Here is a 17,249-nt window from a genome sequence, read left to right on the forward strand (position 1 = left end):
CTCCAGCTTTGTGCGGGCGCCTGGCACTTGCACACAGCTCTGCTCTGTTATGGAAAGCCAGTCATGCATGAGCTGATCACTGGAGACAAGCGAGGAAAAGGGGGACCTCGGTGAAGATGAGTCAGTTGGGGACAGGGAACACTGTGTCTGTTGTGGAGCGGTGTTAGGGAGAGAGGGAGGCGAGAGCAATGCTTGCACGGCATCCCCAGGGCCCCTCCTCGCTCTCCAAACCAGTGTCAGCAAAAGGCAGACCTGCTGGAGCACGGCGAAACTGTGCAGCAGGAAAATGAAAGCCTTGGGGTGAAATATAACTCCTGTGCGTTTGTGGAATACAAGTTCTGGGGAGGAAGAAGGGGGGAAATCACGCCATTGCTGCTATGGAAACCAAATCCTCCCCATCACAGGGAGGAGATGTGCCAAAGTCCTGGACAGCCTGGCTGCTGCTTACATCACAAACCAGACCCCCTCCCTGTTCCCCACCACTCTAAGAGCTTAACAGTTTTGAGGCCTCATGCACAGAAATGAAGGGTTATGGAGCTGCAGTGGTGCTCAACCAACTGTCCTGGTAAAATTATTTAGGTCTGAGGAATGGCAGAGGCTTTCTAGTTATTATTTGCCATTACAGAAGTGTGCTGGGCTTTTTTGCTCCCCTCTGAATCCAATTGAGGGGAAAAAAGGAGATTTAGAGGCATCACCTCTGATTCATGTCTGTCTCTGTGACTTTTTCCATGGCTGAGGTTGGATGAGAGATATTGGCTGGACAATTAATTTTGGAATAGGACTCCTGGTTGCAAGAAATCTAGCAGAGAAAAACATGCTTCCTATCCATGTTATTCTACTGCATCCATGTCTGAGGAATTGAGAGCAGGGTTTTACTGGTGGAGGCAAGGGGGAGTGAGGACCAAGGAAAAGAAAGCAGAAGAAAAAGTGTGATAAGGACTGAGCAGGCCTCTTGGCCTGTGTCTGTGCCAGGCTGTGGGGTATGAAAAGCAATATCTCTACAAGCCCTGGCTATAGAAATATCTTGCCTTTGTTTGTTTGTTGTTGTTTTTTTTTTTTTAACAGCAGCTGTGCTCATTACAGTGTGTGTTCATGGCAGTTTTGTATTTACCAGTTTTCTTATACCAGAGCCAGAGGCAGTTTACTCAGTGGGTTCCTGCAGATGGGAAAAGCTAGCAGTCATATATTTACTGCATCATCCATATACAAGCCCTTTAATTCAGAGAAACCTCTTAAACAGGCTAAGCTGCAAATATAAGTGAACTAGAGGCTATGGCATAAAATGATCATAGTTGAGACCCCTGCTTGGAGGGAATCCTGGTACCTGCTGTGATGAAGACAGATGTGTCTGCTGAATTTCTCAGGAGGTAAAAGAACATTCCCCACATTAGGAGCCAAAAAGCCAGGTACTGGTGCCAGTGGCATAGGAAGTTACTGGAAACCAGGAAAATATATCAGGGAGGTATGTTTACCCTACTCTTTTATTACTCCCTTTATCTATAATTAGCTGCTGTTGGAAAGCCTGAGTGCAGCCATTCGGACAGTCTGACACAGTTCCTTCTGCAATAAGTAGTCCCATTGAACCAAATAACACCAGTGATGGGTATATTATTATGAATTACTGGCAAGTATTTACAGGATTTTGACTTTATTGAGGCTTACAGGGATTCTACATTGTTGTAGCTCCTTGGATATCAGATAACCCATGTTCATTGTGAATACCAGCATCAGCCCTGCCTGCTGTTACTGGAAGTTTGTGGGGCCACACTTATCAGGCCTAGCTGTACATGCTATAAGGCTTCAGTGTATTTTAGCCATGACTAAAAGAAAAAAAAGCATCTGAAGACAGAGATTTGTCTGAGTCCCAAGAGAGGGGCTGAAACTGGGAGGAATTTCAGTGCTCTAATGATCAGCATCTTCTTCAAAGACAGGAGGAGGAAAAGTGTTAAGTATTTGTCATATTTGCATAATTCTGTGACAGAGGATTCACCCTCTGTTGTGAGCCCATTTTGGTTAGAATAAAACTCTTGCATGTCTCACTTCAACGGTCTTCAGTGAAAGGTTAGGAGGAGGTGGGCACTGGAGCAGCTAATTCAGCGATTGTGCAGTACCCGCTCTTAGATTCTTGGGGGTTTATTCTGTATTAAAAATAAGAAGCAGTTGTTTACTCCGGGATTACTGAATGGCCTCTGTTCCCATGATACCTAGAGGAGACTGACAATTATTCTCCCTTGGTTCTCCCTGGAGCTATTTTCTTTGCTGGCAGGGAGGAAATTGTTCATGTTTCATTTGCGCTACTGTTGTTCCAGCTGCCAGAGCAGGAATGTTTGTCTGCCAGCCTGCATTGGTGGCAGTGGCTTCTCTTAAGACCTACCATCTGTTAGCGTTATTCCTATTGTCATCTGCATGATGGCAGCATCTAGATGGATGTCCCTCTGTTCTAGACACTACTTTGGCATGTCAGGAACAGCAGAGAGACAGGAACAGGCAGAATGGGGACAGGTAAGGGACACGAGGGTGTGGAGAGGAGGACTTGTCTGCCCCAGACCTCTCGGCAAGCTGGAAACAGGGCCTTGAACTACATCCTGCTGTCCCTGGCTCCTCTTGGTCTCTCACTGACATAACTCCTACTATAAATAGCAGCTGCAGCACAACACAAGGGTCTGTGAAGTCCCCCATTTACAAAACAAGGCTTCTTATAAACATCCTCATCCTGAATCCTTATATGATCTGGACAGATAAAGGAAAGAAGAGGAATTTTCATTTAATTTCACCTGGTTCTTAGCTGACTGGGATCCTTTGGAATATGGGGTCCTCGCTGCTCCAAAGGGTATTTTTTTGTTGGCTCATGGCTTCCATGGCGAACCCTTTCAGGCCTGGAGATTTGGATGCTACAGGCCAAGCTTGAGCCCCATCATGCTGAGCCCGTGTTTTAAGAAATGAAACCAACTCCAGGCTGGCCAACCCTTGTCACCTTGAGTGACTGTGCTCAGATACATCCTTGGAGCCCGGCAGTGCTGGAATCCCCACCCGGAGATAACTCCTGTCATTGCACCCCCCAGCCTTTCCCTCTCCCTTTGTTCGGAGCCGGGGAGGCTGCCGGGGCCGGCTGCACCCGGCCGAGCCTGCAGTGCCGGCACGGCACCACGGAGCGGCACCGTCCGCACGGACACGCGGGGCGCGACCGCCCGGGGACGGCACCGCGACCGCCCGGCATCCAAACCGCGACCCTACGGGATCAGTCGCAGGCCTGCTTTAAGCGGGAGGCAGGTGCCCACATACCTCGGCTTGGCACATACACAAAAAGAACTTACACAAAAAAGAGCATTTCCCTATAAACTCAGCCCCAAAAGTCGAGGGGCTCTGCACATAGGTCTATGAAACACGAGCGTTTGCATCACACGTCTCTGTGAAGGGTGGGTTGGTAACTCAAAGCACTGCTAACCCACTGTTTGGAATTGCATCCAAACACGACTATGAGTTTTTCACCGTTTACAGTATTTGGATTTGGTAGGAAATGTTTGTTTTGTTTGGGTTTCCCCCCTCCTGTCTTTCTTTTGGTCTTGAAATTACATTTGTGCTTCCAGATGCTCAAATGATTCAATATTAAAATATTCCCAGAAATGATGTCTTTTTTTTTTTTGAGACAAAACTTAGCAGCAAAATTTTTCAGCTTTAAATTAATCCAGTCTTTGCTGTTTGCCATGCTATGAACAATGTTTCTAGCAAATGGCTTTATACATGTCGATATCTAAATCATGTCTATTTTCACTTTATGAAAATTATGGCTTTTTTTTTAACTTGGAAATCTGGATATTTAGTGATTAGCAGTTATGTTTTAAAGCCAATTTAATAAGTCTTAAGAAGGATATAAAAATAAACTGGTAAAAAAGGAAACATTTCAAATCCTGTCAAACAGAAATTGGATCTGCACTTTCCATTAGTTCAGTTCCTTCATTTTTTGACCACACATCATCCCAGTAGTCCTCCCAGTTCTTATTTGAGCGCTTCTGTGGCTGTTGTAGAGCTACCTGGGGCTACATAGGAAGATGTGCCAGTGCTCCAGCCCTCATGTCATGCGGACTAGGGACACATCTGCAGGATGCCACATCTCCTTTCCAGAGGAGACTGAGGTGATGGGAGTGACTTCAACTGTGCTCCACCATCTCACCCTGGTCATGATTTATGAGTGCAGCTTCAGAAAATGGGAGTCTCCCACATTTACCAGTTTCTATGTGGCCACTCTGCTTTGCCTGGCAGAGCCACTTCCCTCCTCCACCTTTCCCATCCCAGAACTGCAATTTCTGTCTTTATTTCCCTGTGGGTTTTGGAAGAGTCAGTTGGACATGATGTTTTGCCGTTTTTGAGAGAAGACTTGCTCCTGCATCCTAGCTCTCCACTGGTGCATTTTGAAACAAAGGGCTTCAAGGAAGATGAAGGAGGATTTGCCAGTCCAAACTAAAACAAAATGGTTTCAGTTTGCATACATTTAAAGAAGATAGTTTTGTGGGTTGACAGCCTGAGGAATGCTTAGTTTTTGTTGTCAGATGACTTAATATATTACACACACACATGGACCCCCCAGTAATCAATAGCTTAAAGTCAGACACCATGCTTGGAGACAAGACTCAGAGCTACAGCAATTGAGGAGACCCTCAAGTCCAGTTTCCCAAAGGTATATAGGGTACCTAAATCCCACTGAAGTCAGTATCCCCATGTTATCTGTGAGAACCTTGCATGAAGATCAGTTGCAATGTTTTAATTGTCTTTGCTCTCTGTTTCAGCAAGCTCAAAGTAGACTGGACCAGGCTGAATCCAGCAGTCACAAGCTGGATGGACACCCCATGAGCACGTATTGGAGTTCATGGCTGCACATCCCTGCTGTATGCTGTTTTCTCTGTCATTTGTGTTTTAAGAAAAAAAAACAATCAAACCCAAACAAACAGAATGTAGCCTGCTTTCCCTTTCCTCTCAAGATCACAGTCAAATTCTTGTAGTTCTGCCCTCTTCCTTCAAAGGCCCTTGCCCCAAGACTGGTGGCGCAACAAACAAGTCTTTTCTAGAGAAATACAGGCAGCAAAGAGTCCTTTTGTCAGTCCCATTCTTTCAATGTCTTTAAATCCAGAAGGGCTGCTCTCTGCCAAGCCTAAATGAGCTGTGTCAGCTTGGGTTTGGATGCTTGCCTTGGTCCCAGGCATTTTCTTCCACAGTTGTTGTAGGGCACAGGTAAACAAGGCAGCTGCTGAGGGGAGTTAATGGCCAGACCTGAAAAATGGCCCATCACCAATTTGCCAAGGCTGCAGAGCCACGTGGTCCAACACAGCCAAAGCCAAGGCCAAGGCTGCAGCAATGAGGGCTGTGTTTGCACCTGCAAGTAGAGGCAGTCTCTCTTCCCATGGCCCTTCATGCCCCATGGAGCATGATGGAGCAACCACCCCCTGCCTTCCCCTTTCTGTGGCAGAAGCAGACCTACCAGCTGTGGTCCTTGTTTCCCTTGTTCCTCAGAAAAGCCAAATGAAGCCTTGTCTAACTTTTGACCAGCCTTGAGCTTGATGTCCCAGTGGGGACATCCTCCCTATGATGCATCACACTGTTTCTGAAACAGCACTGTGCCTATCAACAACACTCCTCTGCCCTGAATTGCTGGGTGGAGGATGAGGACAAAGGAAGAAAGGTCAAAAAGATCTGATGAACAGCAGAGATGCAACCCCGCAACACTTCATTTAGGAGAACAGCTGCCTTTTTTCTGTGTGGTCTGAGCAATCTAAAAGCAAGGACCAACACGTTTGCATGCTGTGGTCCTGGTATGAAAACAGCAACTGGCTGCAAAAGTTTCACTTGAACATGGATCCTGGTGCAAGAGTGAGGGAGTGACAGCCAGCTGTGTTCACCCCAAGGCTTCCTGCCCTCCTCATTCTCCCACTCTCCACAGGGAAATTGAGGATACCTCCCACACCCAAGCAGCTTGCTGGGAATGATATATTTTGTCCCTTCTGCCCTTACAGTTGTCATTTTAAGGGCTTCTTCCCAGCTGAAAATAGAGGGTGAGGGAGTGTCCTGGTTGTCTGTCCAAAATTACTTGGGAGAGTAAAAGTTCTTTGTGTGTACTGTGTTTTTTTAGGATATCTTTGCATTTGTGTTTCTATGATGGCCCATTTGAGGCTACATTAGGGACTGTGCCAGCACTTCATAAAAAGTTGGATGTGTCTAGAGGACCCTCCCAGGAGATAATGACAAGTGATACAAATTGATGAGAGCATAGACAGGATGCCTAATAAAGCACACTGAAATGATCATCTGCTTTTTGGCTGAGGTTTTATATAAATAAAGTAAAACTTGGTTGTCTCTGATTTCTGTGCAGTCATTGCTTCTTTCACATATCATAACTGAGAAGGCAATTTGAGAGGGGAGGAAGAGGTCATTTCTATCACTGTGGCTGAAACACTATTACAGCAGTAATAGTAGAAATGGATTTTCTGCCTTAAATTTTCAGGTTAGGACTTGCTATCTTCTCAAAATACAGATAAATGCAAGTCACTGGGCTCACCTGGAATTGCAAAATCATGGAATAATTTGGGTTGAAAGTGGCCTCACCAGGTCATCTATTCCAACTTATTGCTCAAAGCAGCACCAAGCTACAACAGGTTGGTCAGAGCTGTATCCAGTCAAGTTCTGAGTATCTCCAAATGTAATACCTTTGGAGACAGCTCCTCTGGGACTCAACGATAAGGTTGAGTGCCTGTGGATCAGAATGAAGGGGAAGGCCAACAAGGCTGACAACTTGGTGGGAGTCTATTACAGACCACCCAATCAGGATGATGAGGGTGATGAATTATTCTACAAGCAGCTGGCAGGTGTCTCAAAATCACCAGCTCTTGTTCTCGTGGGTGACTTTAACCAGCCGGATGTCTGCTGGGAACACAACACAGCAGAGAAGAGGCAGTCTAGGAGATTCTAGAGTGTATAGAGGATAATTTCCTGCTTCAGCTGGTAAATGATCCTACCAGGGGTCTAGCCCTGCTAGACCTGCTGTTCACAAACAGAGAGGGGCTGGTGGGAGATGTGGTAGTCAGAGGCCATCGGGGGCACAGTGACCATGAAATAATAGAATTTTCAATACTCAGGGCCGCAAGGAGGGCCATCAATAAAACTTCTACCCTAGACTTCTGCAGGGCAGATTTTGGCCTACTCAGAACACTCGTTCAAAGGGTACCTTGGGAAACAGCCCTTGAAAACAAAGGGGTCCAGGAGGGATGGACATGCTTCAAGAAGCAAGTCTTGAATGCACAGGAGCAGGCTGTCCCAGTGTGCCAAAAGGTGAACCAATGGGGAAGATGGCCAGCCTGACTGAACAGGGAGATTTTGAAGGAAATTAGGGGAAGAAAAGAGAGCTGACTATGGAAAAAAGGGCTGGATGCTCACGAAGAGTTTAGGAAAATAGTTAGGTCATGTAGAAAGAAAATTAGAGAGACAAAGGCACAATTTGAACTCAGTCTTAGCACTTCTGTTAGGGATAACAAGAATTGCTTCTACAAATACATCAGTAACAAAAGGAGGGGCAAGGAAAACCTCCATTCTTTGTTGGACATGGGGGGGAACATAGTCACCAAAGATGAGGAAAAGGCTGAGGTACTTAACATCTTCTTTGCCTCAGTTTTCAACAGTAAGACAGGTTGTCCTCAGGACAACTGGCTTCCGGAACTAGTAGACAGAGACAGGAAGCTGTATAGCCCCCTTGTAATCCAGGAGGAGACAATTAGCGACTTGCTGAGCCACTTGAATCCTCACAAGTCTATGGGACCAGATGGGATCCATCCTAGGGGATGGAGCTGGCAGAAGAGCTTGCCAAGCCACTCTCCATCATTTACCAACAGTCCTGGCTCACTGAGGAGATCCCAGATGATTGGAAGCTGGCAAATGTCATGCCCATCCACAAAAAGGGCTGCAAGGAGGACCCAGGAAACTACAGTCCCATCAGCCTGACCTCAGTGCCTGACAGGGTTATGGAGCAGATCACCTAAGTGCAATCACACAAGTGCTTCTTGACTTTCTTTAAGAAGGCATTTGTGAAGTTTGCCTTTTTCCAATGATCCCAAATCATCTCTAATTACCATGACCTCTCAAGGATGACAGGGAATGCACTTGCAGTGACATTCACTACCTCTCTCAGCCCTATCTTAATAATGACATTTTGTCCTATGGACTTGTGTATGTCTGATTGACTCAGGTCAATCAGGAAGTAGGACCTTTGCCAAAGGTCCTGCTTCCAGAACTTTGCCACATTTGTTAATGCCATAGAATAAAACCAGCAGCTGCTGCCTATCCACCCCACAGTCATTTTAGATGTCTAATCAGGAGTAAAAGTTTGATTGTAGACAGCATTTGAGATTGTTTAAATTTTTGCTTCCCAAAACTACTCTATGGCTCTGTCTTCATTTTCTGTTGACTAATGTCCCAACGTTTTTTTTACCCCCAGAAAAAGACAGGAAACAAATTAAATACCTCAGAACACTGAACGTCTGTCTGAGTGAGGAGCCTCTTTGTCAGCTCCAGACCTTCTGTTGTGTCATTCACATGCTCTGTGGAAGTGTCCACAACCTTCATTGTCCTCTCACCCTGAAGATCAAATAATTCTGATGCCAATAGGCTGGTTTTGAATTACCATGTGATGATAACTGGAGACCAGGAGAAATGGTTGCTAAAAGCAGAGATATGCCTGGGAAAATAAATTAGTTCTGAGTTGTTAGCAAGCACACACACACACACATACACACACACACAAGATCACTTTCAAAGATTCAAAGATTATTTAAAAGAATACATGTTACTTTCCTTAAAGTATAGGTGAGAGTGAACAGTTCTTGAATTCACACAGGATAGGACTCAGTAACACTATATGGTCTTGGTTAAAATTATTTTATATTGTAACAAAAGCAAAACCATCCCACTGAAAGCACACCTTGAGCTAGTTATGTGAGTGCTGCTGAGGGACTGAGAAACCTGAATTTGATTTCCTAACAGACTATACTGCGAGTCACTTTGTCAAGACACCTTATCTGTATCCTTTAATAGCTTTGAGATCTGGACTTTCATTTCTTCATCTATAGAATTATGATGTTGATAATAGGACCTCTGTGTTGTGAATTACTGGGATACTCTGCTACTGGTAATCCTATCAATATCATAATATAAATTACATAGAAATGAAATTGCTTTACTCCACACTGCTTTACCATAGCCTAAATGCAGCCCTTAAGATCAAAAGGTAGGTTTGCTCATTTTTAATATAAGATTTCCTATTCTTTAGTTGTTTGGGTTTTTTTCCTTCTTCCAGTAAATATTGCAAGAAGTGTCACACCATAGAACTGGTCTCTTTAACTCTGAGGAAGATAGGACTTATCCAGCCTCTTCCTGATTTTTTTCACTGTAAGAACTACTCTGACTATATCTATGTAGAATAATACAGCTTTTTAATACATGCCAGCAATATATTATACTACTTCATATCACAACTCAGTGTCCTGATTGTATTTTACTATCAGAAGTGTAAGTCTTTGTTCTGAAAATGAATTTCCAAAATTATAGACACAGTACGCTTGGCCATAGTTGGCTTTTAGCCATGGCCATTGCTTGCCTTCTGAACAGGATGGGAACTACGTCAGGGAAGTAATTATTCTAAGTAAAGAAGAACTAAACTGCGTAGAAAAACAATTCCTATAGTAGAACTGCATCTATTATTTCTATCTTGCTATAATCACGTTATGCAAAAGCAATGGTGTGGGGTAGATGGAGTAGGGGACCAGCGGTCAGAACATCTGGCTTCTGTTCCCGAGTGTGGTATCCCTTTCTTCAGCTCTAGCATGGGCAATCACTGTTAGTTTGTCTCCTTGGAGGGATGTTTTTTGATTAGCTGTGAGTAATGTTCTTGCTGATCTCTGGAATCAGTGCTGAGGTACTTGATAAAAAGCAGCTATTTTTTTCTCTTCCTCAATCCTCTTTTGATCTTTGCAAAACCAAAGATCTATCTTGAAATGTGGTTTGTGACCAAAAAAAAGTTCTAACATTGCTTAATTAGACAAGTTGGGGAGTTATTCCTGTTGTTACAACAGGGTTCAGAAGCCACTCCCAAACCTGAATCCACTCCTAATATGGGGCTCCATACTTCTGAGTGAAGCACACCATCTAATAAACCATTCTAAATTCTATTTTTTATTCTCAGTCATTACTTCAGTATAAACAGATTGCAGCACTTTGTGTAGGGAGGAGTGTGAGCTTCAAGAGCTGGTGAGCCATCAGAGATGATAATTGGAGCTTCTGGCTGTGGTTAGAGACACGCACACACACACACACACACACACACACACACAAACACACACACAAATCCCCACTGCAAACAGAGTGCAGCCTGAGCTGCAGTTATGAATGTCATTGCTCTGTGCTCATTTTCATTTCTAGCCAGTAAAATAATTCACTATGTCAATAGTACATGGAGGCACGGATGCTAATTTACATTCCTTTGTAAAGGGTTTCAGATGATTATACTTCCCTCACAGCCAATCCTATGCTAATGAGAACTCTCTGACTCCAAAACACTGCTAGGATTAATGTTCGTGGACTCTGCACCAGGGTAAATGACCTGTGGCATAGCTTTAATTAAGGAAGACAGCCACATAATTAGAATAACAACGGCTTACTATCAATTTTTGCCGCAAGTCTCAGCCCCCGGGTGATACGTCATTTGTGTGCACTGCCTGCATGTGGGTGGACCACTACATGAAAGGCCCAGGAAAGAAAGCTTTGTCATTTTTAAATAGGTATTATATAAACGGCACACTTTGTAGAATCCCTGAAGCAGCAGTTGCAGCTTATTATTGTAAGAAGAGGAATAGAAACCAGCATTGCACAACCAGAGACCTGAGAAGAGATTCCTATAAACTGATCCCTGCTCTTTTGGCCTGCCTTTCTGAGCAGATATAGTAAAAGATTTGGTGACGTCTCATCCTAGGAGCTGGCAGCTCTCTGGAGAGAGGACTACACCTCAAAATATCTGGGTGTCTGGCCCCACTCCTCTCCTTCATGCTTGGTATGGCACATTTTGCAGTGACAGAGCCTACCCTTGATATTTTAGGTTGGATTTTTACTTACCAGCTGTGTGAGCAGGGACCTGCTTAGAAAAATAAGTAACCATTATCCATTAACTACTGTGCTTTGCAGATGAAGCTTTGCATGAGGATGATTGGGTCTCAACACCCTGGTACTGAAGAAACTGGATGTGGACCCTTCTTTGGCAATGACTAGCTTACTTTTTTGTGTTTGCACAGCACCAGAGTCAGATAAAGGCCTACTTTTCAAACATAGCATGTGGAATTAAATTCTTTTACAACATAGATTCTTTAAAACTGCATTTTAGACCCCCACAACCCCCAAATCTGGTCTTAAAGTAGCTCATCTCCTGGCATATCATGACCAGAGCCTCCTGACAGTGCCTGTCCTAGTGACCCTAGACAGCTCTGCTGTTCTTCTGACCCTCACCCGTCTAAGAATAGGTCTACTTCACTGCCTTGACAGCCTGACCAGCTAGTCCATACAGTCACAAAGCAGAAAGAATCTTCAGGGGTCATCTAATCTTGTCCCACAGCAGCATCCACAGTGATGGCAGATGTCTGACTTGCTTGTAGAAAACATTATCTTCAGTTTTCCACTGCTTCACTATCCTTGCAATTAGAGAGTTTAAATGAAGTCTTCATTGCTGCAGGTTAATTCTTGTCATATCTAACATGAATACTGGAAAATTAACTCCTTTGTTATTTGGAACAATCTTTCATGTGCTTGTAGAAGATTACCATGTCCCTTTCCAGATGTTTGATCATTCTCTTTGGTATACTTGATGGCTCTAGTATTGATTCATATATCTTTTGTAGTGGACTCCATCTGCTTTTCTTGCTTTTGGCTTCAGCTTCAAGTTTCCCTGGATTTTAGAATTCTTTTTCTGTCTATGCACACAGGACCTTGTAAACCCTACAGAAATAGAATCCCCAATGTTGTTATAACATATAACAGAAACAAGGTCAAAAATCATTATAGCAGCATCTTAGCTGTATAATGACATTTTAGTGAAAAAGGTGGTACAGCGATAAATGGAAGTAGTAAGTCTTTTCATATGATATCCAGATGAGTTGCATCACTGTCAAGCCTTCAAACCTTAAAAAATTTTGGAGATTTGGTTACAACATGACACAAGACTGTCTGATGTTCTAATTAATCTGCTGGACAACAGACTTGTTCTTACAGAACAGGAAGCTAATTAGTTTTTCTTATAATAAACTCCTCAGATTTCACTATTAACATCTGCTCTTCAGCACTGGCACAAACACAACACACAGACAATGAATAATTATGTTAACATCACAATGTTACCAGAAACGGGGTTTTATTCTATAGTAAGACTTCATTAGTCAGCACTGTAATGAAGAACAGAGAGTTAAGTGCAGTAAACTCAATTATGAGTTGCGTAACTGTGATTGCTTCATACAGAAATTCAGAGAGCCTGTAGTTGGTTTTCCTGATCCTCTGTGATTCAGATAACATTTCTTCATGAAAAGAACAGATCTTTACTGCAGAGCCAGCCCAAACTCTGAATTTCTTCTTGTTTATCTCTCTACCTAGCACGTAGAAAACAAAACTTTGCTACAATATAGTAACGTATGCTGACAAGTAAGTTTTTCTTAAACGATGTATTATTGTGTGTGAGCTGCCTAGTACTAACTATCCTGTGTCAGGCTGTGCCTCAGATACTCCAAGGCAGACTTTATGATCTCAGACAGTCTTGTGTGCAGTGATGGGCAAGAGAAAAGACCCAGAAAAGTACCACAGGGGACAGTGTGCCACCCCCTATGTTTGTATGTCTGTAATGGAAGTTAAGATTCACTTACATGACTAGGCATGGGTTAGAGTCAGAGCTCTGCTTTGACTCAGGTGAACTCACCTCCTTTTCAGGTCACTTAGGTGGTGATCACCCTGCTTGTTCTCTCTCACAAAGGACAGACAGCTTCTCCCATGATCACCTGGAGAGGACTCATAGAGAAGTGGTGTCCAAATGTTCAGACAAGTAGATCACCAATACCCTTCAAGCTTTCCATGGATCTGTGGCCCATCCAATAAGAAAATTAATAATAGTTACTAATTCAATCTGCTCAGTTTGTGAGCCATCACCCCTAACCTCTCAGGACAGAAATCTGTGGGATGTGCCCCCCACACACGAACAAGTACAGAAGCATTGAGGATAACAGAGGGAAGGCTGTTTGCCACAGCCATGCTTATCCCTGCATCAGGCTGTTAGATGTAAGCAGCCACTCTCCTGGTTAAGTGGAAGACAAAAACATGTGTCCACTGATAATATGGGGAAAAAGGTAAATATGGCACTCATGGATGCTCACTTGTTTGTGTAGTTCTTCTTACACCAGAGCAAACTGCCCTTCCCAAAGTGAAGTTTGGGGTTTTCTTTATTCGGGTGTGTGTACCTGCACCTCTCATCTCTTTGGGATTCCCCAGCTTTTATGTCTTTGTCTTCCTTGCTTTAGGCCATATGCATGACTAACCTGTCCTTCCAGCTCAGATATGTTAATCATATCTCCTCCCTGAAACCATCAGCTGCAGTCCTCAGACCTGCCAGGTCCTGTGTGTTTTAACATGAAGCTCCCACCTGGCTCCCTCACTATCCGCCTTTGCTTAATGCATTTACAATGCAGAATGGCGGTGTCTCTGCCACCCCAGGATGTGCCATGCTGGTATCACTGGTCACAGGATCCTCTGATCTGCTGACAGATGAAGTAGGAAAGGCAGGTTGCCCAGGTGCTGCTTCAGTGTCCCCATTGCACCCTCTTCAAAGGGGCCCTCTTGAGATGCACGTGATCCACCAGGAACATCTGGAGCTTCTCATCAGCCTGTGAACCAGTGTGCCAGGGGGAGGAGATGGGCTGTGATCCCATCTCAGCTTTCTGAAATTCAGATATGTGACAAGTCAGAATTTGGGGTGGCAAGGGGTGGCGAGTTGATGGACAAGCACATTTAGTAACTTTGGTAGTCAGAGTTCACTACCCCTGCAGTGCTTTTGGACAGTGACGGCCATGCAGATGGGGATTAGTGCAGGATATCCAAATGTGGATCTCATTTGTAGACACATGAAAATGTCAGCCAGTTCCTTTAATGCTAATTTGTGGTGCGGGATTGGTAATGTTCAAGGGATAGTCTCAAAAGTGTTGCTTAGGGAAAGAAGCTGTCTAATAAAGTAAAAAATTACCTCTACTGGGATACTTTCTAGGAGATTGCATTTATTGGAGGTTCACTATAGGTCTATGGTATGTTTTACTTTGTGAGGATTAGAGAGCAATCACAGCAGGTGAAAGACACTAAAAGTTCAATTTCTCTCAGCCTGCAGAAGTCTGATACAGTAGATAGGTGAAAAAGGGATTGGAATTCCATTTTTCTTTCCACTGACTATAATTTAGGGAGTATAGCACAATTGGCTCACATATGTATACCAGAAGTTAAATAAGTCAAATCCCACCCTTAGAGCACAGTAACTATATCTAAATCTAGGATATGGATGTTCCTATGTCTTCCACTGCTGAATGAAGTGATATGATCCTTGTGTTGTGGAGTATGTCTATAAATCCAGATCCATTTTCCAATACTGTATTTTCAATATGCTCTGAATTAGAGATCCATATCCCTTTATTCCTCCATCTCTAGATTCCCTCAGTAGCCATGGAGCGCTGTACCAGTGACCTGCTCTTCCTTGTCTCTGACCTGTGAAATCAGAAAGTCCCCATATGTGACAGATACGTTCCCCAAGCAAGTGACTCACTCAGCCCCATGCCAACCAGGTAGAATACCCTTGTTTTGCTCAGTCCCTCAGGAACTTGCTGTGGACAGGCAAAAGCAAAGGGAAATGCTGCTGGGCTACTCCTCTCATACCACAGTGAAAAAGGGATCAAGGAAAACATGTTCATGACACCCATTTTGGAAATACCCAAAGCAAATGAAAAAACCCAAATGTCAGAAATCTTGGTTGTTTGTACACCTTAGAGCTGGGACAGTGTCTATTTGAAAACACTTGCTGTGGGTTTGCTGTTGACTTCAGTTCTTGGGTCCCCATGGAGGCAATCCACTCATCCCAGCACAGACTGGTGTTAAATGTCACTGGATCATGGGGGGAACATTTCTTCCCCACTTTGTCCTGGAGTGGATGACTGCCACAGGGGTGGAGAGGGGAGGAAAAGGCCACTTGAGCTTTTGCACTGCTCCTGCGGTTGTCTCTGCTCTCTGCCAGAGAAACAAAACACTGGACTGTGTTTGTATATACAAAGTGAAATGACTGACCTCCACCACAATGAGATACTTCCATGTTTCCCAAAGCTTGGCAAGACACTGTTTACTCTGAATCAGGGAAGATTTTGATCAGAATAATTGCTTCACAGGAAGCAGCAAAAGCAGACAAGGAAAACACCTTATCGAAGGAGTGGGATAAACTATGCTAGTATAGGTTGTCTTTGCCCTGATTTCATTGATTCACAACAAGATGCATTACCTACAACATCAGTAAGAAAATCACTTTCCCTTCCCCTGAAGAAGTTAATCTGATACTATGGTATGTGTGTATCAGGATCTGTGCTGAGATAGGACTGGAGAGGAATGTTTGATTTGTGAATCAGCATTTAATACCTAGTGCCTTGTTTAAAACAGGCACTTTTTAGGAAACAAAGCTATGTCTTTGTTTTCTTCTACCCACAGATAGAAAAAAAAGGAGGGGGGGGGAAAGGATATGAAAACAATCCGTAGGAACAACAACAAAAAAAGCAGCTGGAATTGATCCTTATACCGATTTCCTAACTGTAACTATTCTGTTATTTCCCAAAGGCACAGTTTCAGCCATCCAATCCAGAGAAATGTGGTGGGAAGAGCATCAGGGTTTTTTTCTCTACAGGATTGGTGAAGTGGACTCACTTGGGCAGGTGGTTTTCAGGAATAAAAGCCCCTGTGAAATGGCAACCAGCGTAAGCTCTTTTGAGAATGCGTGCTCTTACCCCGAGGTGGGCAAAATCCCCTCTTTCTCAGAAGTAGGCTTCTTTTATCTCGGTTGAACTTGCAATGATATAAATGATAAGGCAGAACCAAAACAGAGATGGAGTTTTTTTTTAGTTTCTGTAATTATCAGAATATGTGAACATCCTTTGCATTGCACTTTATGATATAAAATAGTGGAAAGGACTCTGAAAACAGGTAGGAACTCTGTGAAACCAGAAAGATGGTTTTTTCTCTCTCATCCTCTCTGAAATAAATCAGTCCATACAGAAACAGGGCAACAAAGAAGCAGTCCCACTTTCTAAAACTATTATTTTCTCTACTTTATCTTGTATTACAGCATTGAATAAGAAACTATTGTGCTGCCTTTCAGGACAGTAAGAGTGCTGGTGGGCTTAGCCTTCAGTCTAGCACCCTCCTGGTTTTTCCTCTTTACTTGAAACAGGATACAGTGTCAAAATCATCTCTGTTTGAACACCAAAATACCAAACAATAAGCAATTTATGTTATGAGTACTTTTGCAATGCTTTCTTATCCCTATTCCTGACATCCTCACATGACTCATTCTGCCTTCCTGCTGTGAGTGCTACTGGTCCTACATGTGAAATTAAACTCTGGAGAGCATTTCACAGCAAGAGGGGTTTTCTCTTTGAATTCAAGCTCTTCCTTTTGTTAGGAGGCATGAGTTTAGTGCTTAAAGGCTAACTGGTTTCACTTGCTAAACCTGCTCTTATTTATAAGCAAAGCTGCTCTTGCAAAATATGAATCATCAAAGCTCAGAGACTGAAAGGGTAGATGAGGTTACCCACTCCACTTCTTTGCCAGGCAAGCTCGTACACAGCTGTCTGTTCTGTCTGGGATAATAAACATTTGAAGAAAGAGGATATCCAGCACTTCTTTGGAGACTTTTGGCTGAAGAAGTAAATGATGACTTCTGTCACATTTCTCTTATTTTTTTCATATCCTGTAGCATCTGTGTATGCAAAACTTAATATCACACAAGCATAAATGTGAAGCTCACAAAGAGGAGAAACCAAATGGCTCAAGCAGTGCCAGAAGCTGTGCTAGGTGTAATGAAATGACTGAAAATGCTGTTTTTTTCTGGAATATACAATAACCTCTCATCCACTTAGCTTTCGCTGTCTCTCTGCCCTCTGCATCACTCT

At 43.5% G+C, this 17,249-nt stretch overlaps 1 long non-coding RNA gene across 1 annotated transcript; it reads left to right on the forward strand.

The window, feature by feature from the left end:
* The first annotated feature begins 489 nt into the window (after window positions 1-489).
* Window positions 490-4,879, forward strand: LOC115307591. The gene is made up of 3 exons (XR_003915910.1): window positions 490-579; window positions 1,365-1,462; window positions 4,785-4,879. It is a non-coding gene; the product is annotated as an uncharacterized LOC115307591 (long non-coding RNA).
* Window positions 4,880-17,249: the final 12,370 nt, after the last annotated feature.

Source organism: Manacus vitellinus, unplaced genomic scaffold, assembly GCF_001715985.3.
Source record: "Manacus vitellinus isolate BGI_N305 unplaced genomic scaffold, ASM171598v3 scaffold_2_pilon, whole genome shotgun sequence".
NCBI classification, from domain to species: domain Eukaryota; kingdom Metazoa; phylum Chordata; class Aves; order Passeriformes; family Pipridae; genus Manacus; species Manacus vitellinus.